The 8,571-nt window shown below is 40.0% G+C and overlaps 1 non-coding gene across 1 annotated transcript; it reads left to right on the plus strand.

The window, feature by feature from the left end:
• The first annotated feature begins 2,474 nt into the window (after positions 1–2,474).
• LOC118490854 lies at positions 2,475–2,581 on the plus strand. The gene has a single exon (XR_004890079.1). It is a non-coding gene; the product is annotated as a small nucleolar RNA R71 (small nucleolar RNA).
• Positions 2,582–8,571: the final 5,990 nt, after the last annotated feature.

An 8,571-nucleotide genomic window follows, 5' to 3' on the forward strand; every position in this document is an offset into this window, starting at 1 on the left:
AAAGATGTAAATTTGTATGCTCAATAAAGGCTCAAAACTCACTTTTGTGGGAATGGGTTTTAATGTGATCAAGTATATATAATCGAATTTTAACTAGACTTGATATGCCGTTTCATAATTTTCCTATGTTGGTTCTTGTTATCACGACGCTCTCGGTTGTAAATTTTATAAAAATATAACCTTATTAATCTTGTGATTCCTAACTTAAACTTTAGACAAGTAAAAATTGAAAAATTTTTGTAAAAAATTTGGGGTGTTTAGTGGTTCCAATAGAGTTTTGTGTAAGGCTTGTTATTAGGACTTGCAAAATTTCAAAGTGTTAGCTTCCCCCCACACTTAAATTACACATTGTCCTCAATGTGTCCCAAAAATAAATTTTTAGGTTGATTGGATGTGTAATGTGGTGTTAAAAAGCAAAGATTTATGTTACTGGCAGTCTGGACACGGCCCCGTGGGGACCGGACACGGCCCCGTGTTCAGGTGCCAGTAACAGAAATTAAAGAAATGAGACAGAAGCCTGGACACGGGGGCGTGTCTGTTGAACACGGCCCGTGTCCAGTTACCTGAACTGGGCGTTTTTCTGCAGGTGGCTCAGCACGGGGCCGTGTTGGTTGAGCACGGCCTGTGTTGAGCCTTCTGTAATGGAGATTTGTGTCGGGTTGCTTCGTTCTTTGTGCATGGGGTCATTTTTCTCGTTCCCTTTTTCATCCATTATCACTATGAGTGTGTTTTATTCCTGCAAATTAAAACTAAAAGATTAAACTAGACTAAGGATAGTTCCGCGGAATGCCTCCGTGGTGCGCCACGTTTATAAGGGTCCTTGGCTAGACCCAATGTGAGGTTATATATTTTCCGAGTGGGATGCTTGGCGTCCCATGTTACACCGTCGGAGAGCAGCATCCAAGCTTGAATCAATAACCTTCATGTAGTTGACCGGGTCGTCGTCCTCTATTCTCTTCCCAACTCCGAATTTTACTTCATCATCCCCATACCTCAAGGTGAGTGTTCCGTCATTCATATCTACCACCGCTTGTGCGGTGGCAAGAAATGGTCTCCCTAGTATGAGGGGGACCTCGGTGTCTTCCTCCATATCGAGTATGACAAAGTCGGCTGGATAGACGAATCTGCTTACTTTTACCAAGACATTTTCAATGACACCTTGTGGGAATTTGACGGATCGATCAGCGAGTTGTATGCTCATTTTTGTAGGACTCATGGTTCCCAGGCCAAGTCTTTTAAACATTGATGAGGGCATGAGGTTAATGCTAGCCCCAAGATCGGCTAGGGCATTACGAACGGGGGACTCCCCTATTGAGCAGGGAATCGTGAAGCTTCCGGGATCGATTTTCTTTTGGGGAAGTTTATTGAGTACGAGGGCAGAGCATTCTTCGCCTAAATTGACTAATTGCAAATTTTCAATTTTCTTTTTATGAGTGAGGAAGTCCCTCATGAACTTAGAGTATTTGGGCATTTGGGTTAGAACCTCAATAAAAGGAATATTGACATGCAATTGCTTTAATAGACTTTCGAACTTCGCGAATTGCTCATTGGTCTTCTGACGAATTAACCTACCGGGGTACGGAACTCGAGGAGCTTTGGTAGGCTCTGGTGACGGAGGGGAGTCCTTTTCCTGCAGAGGTGTGGGTGCCGTTTCTTCTGTTGGCGGCGGCGCTTCTGCAGGCCCTACGGTGCGGTTTCGTAGCGTGATGAGGTGAACTTGCGCTTTTGGGTTTGTTTCGGTATTGCTAGGTAATGCGCCTTGCGGTCTCTCGGCAAAATTTTGAGCTATTTGATTTAATTGTTTTTCTATGTTTTGAATACTAGCTTGTTGATTTCTAAAATTTGATTCTAATTGTAGAAATCTTTCCGAGTTTTTCTTTTCAGTGTCGGAGATGAGGCGAGATACAGTATCTTCAAGCCTTTCTCGTCCACTTTGTTGTTGAGTGAAATTTTGTGACTCATTTCTTGGTTGTTGAAAGTTTGTTCGTTGGGTTTGTTGGTTACTACTATTGCCGGGTTCTCTCCAACCAAGGTTTGGGTGGTGTCGCCATCCTTGGTTATAAGTTCCCGTTGGAGGACCCGACGGCCTAGGTCTATTATCAATGTAGTTTACCAATTCTTGTTGATCGTCCGTTTCTTTCATACAACTCCAATTTTCATGTGACCCACCACATCCTTCACAAGCCATAACCGAGACTGTTTTTGTCATTTCCAATTTTTTTATTTTTGAAGAAAGGGCCTTGATTTGGGCTTGTAAAGAAGTGCTTTCATCGACCTTATGGGCGCCCGGGGCAATAGATTTATTGCCTCGAGGGGTGTGCCATTGAAAATTGGTTTGAGCAATTTCCTCAATTTGGTTATATATTTCATGCGGGCGTCGATTACCTAAAAGTCCCCCGGAGCTAGAATCAAGTGTCTGCCTTGTGTGTGGCAATAATCCATTATAGAAAGTGGATACTTGTTGCCATATCGCAAGGCCGTGATGTGGACACTTGCGTAATAACTCCTTGAACCTTTCCCAAGTTTCATATAAGGATTCCCCGTCCTCTTGTGAATATGTATTAATTTCAGTCATTAATTTAGCCGTTTTAGCGGGAGGGAAATACTTATATAGAAATTTTTGGGCTAGTTCATCCCAGGTGTTTACCGATCCAGCTGGGAGGGCGTTGAGCCAAGCTTTCGCTCGGTCTTTTAGTGAGAAAGGAAACATTCGGAGGCGGATGGCGTCATTTGATGCTCCGTTGATCCAAAAGGTATCACATATTTCTAAGAAATTAGTGATATGTAGATGGGTATCCTCGTCCGCAAGCCCATGGAAGGTTGCGGAGTTTTGGAGCATTTGTATCAGATGCGGCCGAAGTTCGAAGTTATTAGCTTCAACATTCGGAGCATTGATAACGGCGCCTAGGTTACCTACGGTAGGTCGTAGATAATCCATGAGGGTACGTTGGTCCGCCATTGGAGGTGGATCACACGAAACCTTCTCTTGGTTTTTAGCTTTTAATCTTTTTCCGAGAAAGCGTTCGGGTTCTTCTAGAGGTTCTTTTATGTCCTTATTAGAACTGGAGCTCATACACTATGTAAGATTGGCGTCTGGTTCCAAGTCCTGCAATAAAAACAGAAAAGAATGCTGGTCAGAAGGTTCACCACGGCCCCATGTTCAGTGAACACGGCCCGTGGTCAGAGTTACAGTGATTGTTTTCCAGATCCCAGTTACTGGAAGTTGGACACGGCCCTGTGTTGCACCGACACGGCCCCGTGGTCAGCCTTCTGTAACTTGGAAAACTAAAAAATGCCAGTAACGATGCTGGGCACGGCCCGTGTCCGACCAGGCACGGCCCGTGCTGAGCTCTGCAGAAGCTGAAAAACTAAGAAAATCCTAAAAATTAAAAAGAAGAATAAAAATATGATTAGGCCGTTGATTCCTAACTTTCTTAAAATCCTTGTGTCCCCGGCAATGGCGCCAAAAAATTGATGCGTGTGTAGTGTAATATAATTTAGATATATAATTAAGCCCTTTTTACACCTTTAGCCAAGTTTTAAATTTATAAAACACGATATTCACTAACACTAAACACACATATGGGCAAGTGCACCCATCGTGGACGTAGTATAGTGTTGGTAAGATACCGAGGTCGTCCAAGGACACAAGAGCTTTTAATACCGGTTTATCCTCAACGTCTAATTAAATCAGAAAGTTAGAAAAATGTTTTTAACTAAGAAAATAAAACTAAGTAAATGCTGAAAAATAAAAATAAAATAAAAACAGATAGACAAGATGAATCACTTGGTTCCGACTCGTGTATTAGTATAACCTTTGATTATTTTCGCACTTTTGCACTTGTTTAAGAGATTATCTTAGTTATTGTAGTAGGCCCCTCTTTTGAAGGCGACGTTACCCTCAACCCAGTAGTTTGAGTCAGCAAGGATACAATCCTAAAGGGTTGGATTATTAGAAGATAATGAATTAAGTTATTAATGCAAATTATGGTAGGCCCCGCTTTTGGCGGTGACGTTACCCTCGGCTAAGTAGTCTGAGTCAACAGGGATACAGTCCTAAATAGCCGGGTTATATTATTAATAGTAGTTAACTTATGAGGGGGGCAAAGAGTTTGGATCCCCGCCATCCAATACCTATGGGCATTGAAGGAGATCCTACTAAATTTGACCCAGGTCCCTTGCAGGACCTCTAAACGCTGAACAAGGGCAAGACCCTTACCAAACCGTTTCCTTAACCCCCGACCAGGTAGCCAACATACCTCCATATAGACCGTGGAGATATGAATGGTGAAAATCTTTTATTTTATATAGACAGTAAAATAATGCCAAGACACCACGGACAAACGATAAGGAAAGATCACCTTCAACATAAGTAACTAGTTATTAAAGTTATTAATACAAAACCAAATAAAAAGTGCAAAAGATTAAAAATAAAAAGTATTATACTAAACACTTGTCTTCACCAAGTGATGTAAGAGACTTAGGCAAACATGGCCTTGATTGTCAAGAACTCTTACTATCAATCTTGGATCCCGAGACGACTCACACACTCTACGATGGACAATGGATGATGGTGGTGGATGATGGTGTTATGGTGGTGGTGGGTGGTGGATGAAGTGTGAGAGAGGTGGTGTGCCAAGGGATGAGTTGGAATGAAACCAAGCACTCCTATTTATAGGCTGAACAGAAGGCTGGGCACGGCCCCGTGTCCGCTGGACACGCCCCCGTGCCCGTCTGACACTCTCTCTCTTCATTAATTGTAATTCGCAATTACAATTAATGCGTCTGCTGTACTTTCACCACGCCCCCGTGCTCACTGGACACAGCCCCGTGGTGGGCAATAGAAGCTTCTACAGGTTTGTCTTTTCTGCTGCTTCTTGGGCACGGCCCCGTGCTGGCTGAGCACGGGGCGTGTTCAGGCTTCTGTTTTCTCTTCTTTGCTTGGGGAGATGCCGTTGAGGGTTCAGGCAGTCTACTTTTATTCCTTTTCTTGTATTTATGTTAGAATTAGCTGTCTTTTTGCTTCTTTTGTGAATTTGAGCTCATTTCATCCTGAAAATACAAAAGGAAGACAAAAACACTCTTTTTCCAACATTAGTACTTAAAAAGGGTTAGTTTTATGCCTTATTTGATGTAATTTATATGTTGCATTTTACACACATCATATGTGTATGCACACTATACATCCAAAATGAGGGTGGAGTTATTGTAAAAAAGGCCTAAAGTGTGAGAAAGGTAAGAAAGAATCTCAACCATTAGATCTAAATTAATTGAAAAGGGTAAGATTGTAAATTCAAATATGGTAATCCTTGATTTAAGGATTTGGAGAGAGAAAAACCTGGATTTTAGGACTTATAACCGTCGATAAATATAACACCATTCATAGCATGTTCATACATGGTGTTTTAAATATAACACAATTCAGAAAAAAAACACCATTCAGCAAACAAAATAACACCATTCAGTACAAAATAACACCATTCAACAAACAAAATAACACCATTCAGTAAATAAAATAACACCATTCAGCAGTAAAAAAAACACCATTCAGTACAAAGAATATAACACCATTCAGTACAAAAATAACACCATTCAGTACAAAAATTAACAACATTCAGTAAACAAAATAACACCATTCAGCAGTAAAAAAAACACCATTCAGTACAAAAAACACCATTCAGAAAATAAAAATATAACACCTCTGTATCATCTTCTTCACTTCCGGCACCACCACCACTGCCACTTCCGGCACCACCACTGCCGATCCAACACCACCACCACCGCCGCCGCTCGAACCACCACAATAAACATGCGATCTTCATCAATCGGATCAATCTTCATCAATGATTTCTGCGATCTTCATCAATCGATCTTCATCAATCGGATCAATCTTCATCAAATGATTTCTGCGATCTTCATCAATCGATCTTCATCAATCGGATCAATCGGATCATCTTCATCAATCTTCATGTTATCAACGATTTCTTCATCAATCGATCTTCATCAATCGGATCAATCTTCATCAATGATTTCTGCGATCTTCATCAATCGATCTTCATCAATCGGATCAATCGGATCATCTTCATCAATCTTGATGTTATCAACGATTTCTGCGATTAGAGAGAGAGAGCGTGCGATTGGAGAGAGAGAGCGTGCAATTGGAGAGAGAGAGAGATTGTAGGGATTTTAATTACAGTTACCTCTTTTGAATGGATTTAAAAGACTTTATTACCCCTATAATTTTTAATTCAGTCCAAAAAATAAAATAAATTTTACATTTTGGTCCCTATTAATCTAAACCATTAGATCAAAGATCTAATGGTGTGTATTCTTTCTTATCTTTCTCACACTTTTAGTCTTTTTTACAGGATCCTCTACCTCCAAAATGAAATATACATGTACACGTACACATAAAAAGCTGAAGTACTTACATTAATGGATACATATAAATTAAATCATCTGCACTCATTGGATAAACACAACACCAGATACATGTAAATTTGTAAACAATATCATATCAAGTATCATCCACTACAACCGACAACTTTTCACTTCCATTATTTCACTTCAAAATTGAATTTATTATATTCACCACAAATGTGTTCTTTAGAACTAGAGCAATTCTATCAAACCGACTATTACAAATACCATCAAAGTTATAGCACATGGTTGTATACGTAGCATTTACATGGTTGGTGGAAGTGGAACATTATTTCCCTAAACGTTAATTATCTCACACGTGGTCGGTTAACCAACCTAAGGTAAAGGCAAGCTAACTATGGATAAGTGTTAAATCATATGTGAGTTATTTAACTCTTTCTAGAGAAGCTTCTAAATACCCATATCTTTATGTTTAATAAAACGTGGTTTAGGGTTAGCTCTTCATATTGTTGGCCGCTACATTGTTCATCTAGTTCAATAAAAGTCGAAAATCAAATTGAAGGATAAAGTCAGTACAACAATATATTGGTGGGTTAGTGTGAAGATAATGGTGAACACAAAGCTCTAACAATCATTCTTAAGATTTGACAAATATTTCATATATGATCTTCTATGAAGAATAAAAGGCAGATTTAAAACAAAATAGAGAAATTGTTAGAAATGATAAAAAGTCAAAGATTTACATTCAGAGCTAATTAAGGAAAGAACAAGCTTGTATCCTTATTCTAGAGACATGACTCTTGTATTTACGGATGGTGCTTCCGTTTTAAGAACATTTCAAATAAACAAAAGAATTTTCGTTCATAATTGTGTGCATATTTATCATCAGTTAGAGAGAGATTTGCTCTAAGCAGTTAACGTTGTAAAAACTATCTAGTTTGTCCTCGTTTATGTTAACTTTGTGTTAACTTGATCAGCTAAATATATATACGTGTGTGGATATTCAGCCATGCTCAAGAAATGCTCCCACCCATCTTGCCACCTATTAAAAAACTCATAACCTTCTTCCTTAGTAGGGAAAGACATTAGGACCTTCAAGTCCCCAATGTATCTGATTGCCACCGAAGATGTTATATATCTGTATACCGCATCCCTAACATTATTGATCGTGTTTAAGTCTTTAGCTTCAGCTACGAAGGCTCTACCAAACAACTTCGTAAACACCGCCAATTCCTTGTAACCACACAGGTCAATGGTTGCTTCATACTCGTTACGGTTTGTGTTTTTTTTTTTTTTTTTTTTGGGGGGGGGGGGGGGTTGGCATCCCTGAGAGAACTCCTTTCGCCTGACCCTCCAAGTTTGGTTTTGTCATTGTTCCCATTTCCGATGCCTTCATTTCCCCACATCTTAACTTTGGAATTATTCCCGTTACCCTTGTCTTCGTTACCCCACACATGTCTGGGTAATCGCAGCCTGTTGTATAGCTGAACAAGTTGTGCCCATAAGAATACCCATAGTTGTGTTAGTATGCGGTGTTGCCCTGTTGGTTCATGGTTGGTACCCAGGTGCCTTATTTTCTCTAAAATACCTAGATTCATTTGCCTCAATACGAACCCCATCCACCTTTGCTTCCTTAACTATTCTAACGAGTTCATCTAAATCACACATCTTTTCGAACCTTAAGAATCCAAACGTCTTTCCCCTACTATCCTTTTTGCTAGGAATGTATGTGTCTACCATGTTGCTCAGATGAAGATAGATGTTCCATAGCATGTCGCTAGAACATCTGTAAAGTAATCCAGACATGTAAACGGTCGTTTCTTCCGTCCTTATTTTACGGTAGCTGACTTCTTGCCATCTTATGTCGTCTTTGTATCTTCCTCTCGCGATGTTTGACTTCTCCCTGTTTATCCTCTCTCGTAGGTCTTCGCCGGTGGCTGCTGGTTTCTCTCTCCATGCTCTCCTCATTTCTTCGTATTTGAGTATTCCCATTTTTATCTAAATGAACCCAATTTCAAGGGGCACTCCTCATTTAGCTAGTTGAAAATGCATGAGATTTTACTGGTTCTCGATTAAACAAACGTTAACGTCCTGTGTGACCTTGAATATACTAATTGTGACTTGTGACCTTTTTCTGGGAGCTTCAAAATTGAGTAATTTAAGACCCGTAGCTTCATCTTTTGGAACTAT

The sequence above is a fragment of the Helianthus annuus genome, chromosome 3 (assembly GCF_002127325.2).
Source record: "Helianthus annuus cultivar XRQ/B chromosome 3, HanXRQr2.0-SUNRISE, whole genome shotgun sequence".
Lineage (NCBI taxonomy): Eukaryota > Viridiplantae > Streptophyta > Magnoliopsida > Asterales > Asteraceae > Helianthus > Helianthus annuus.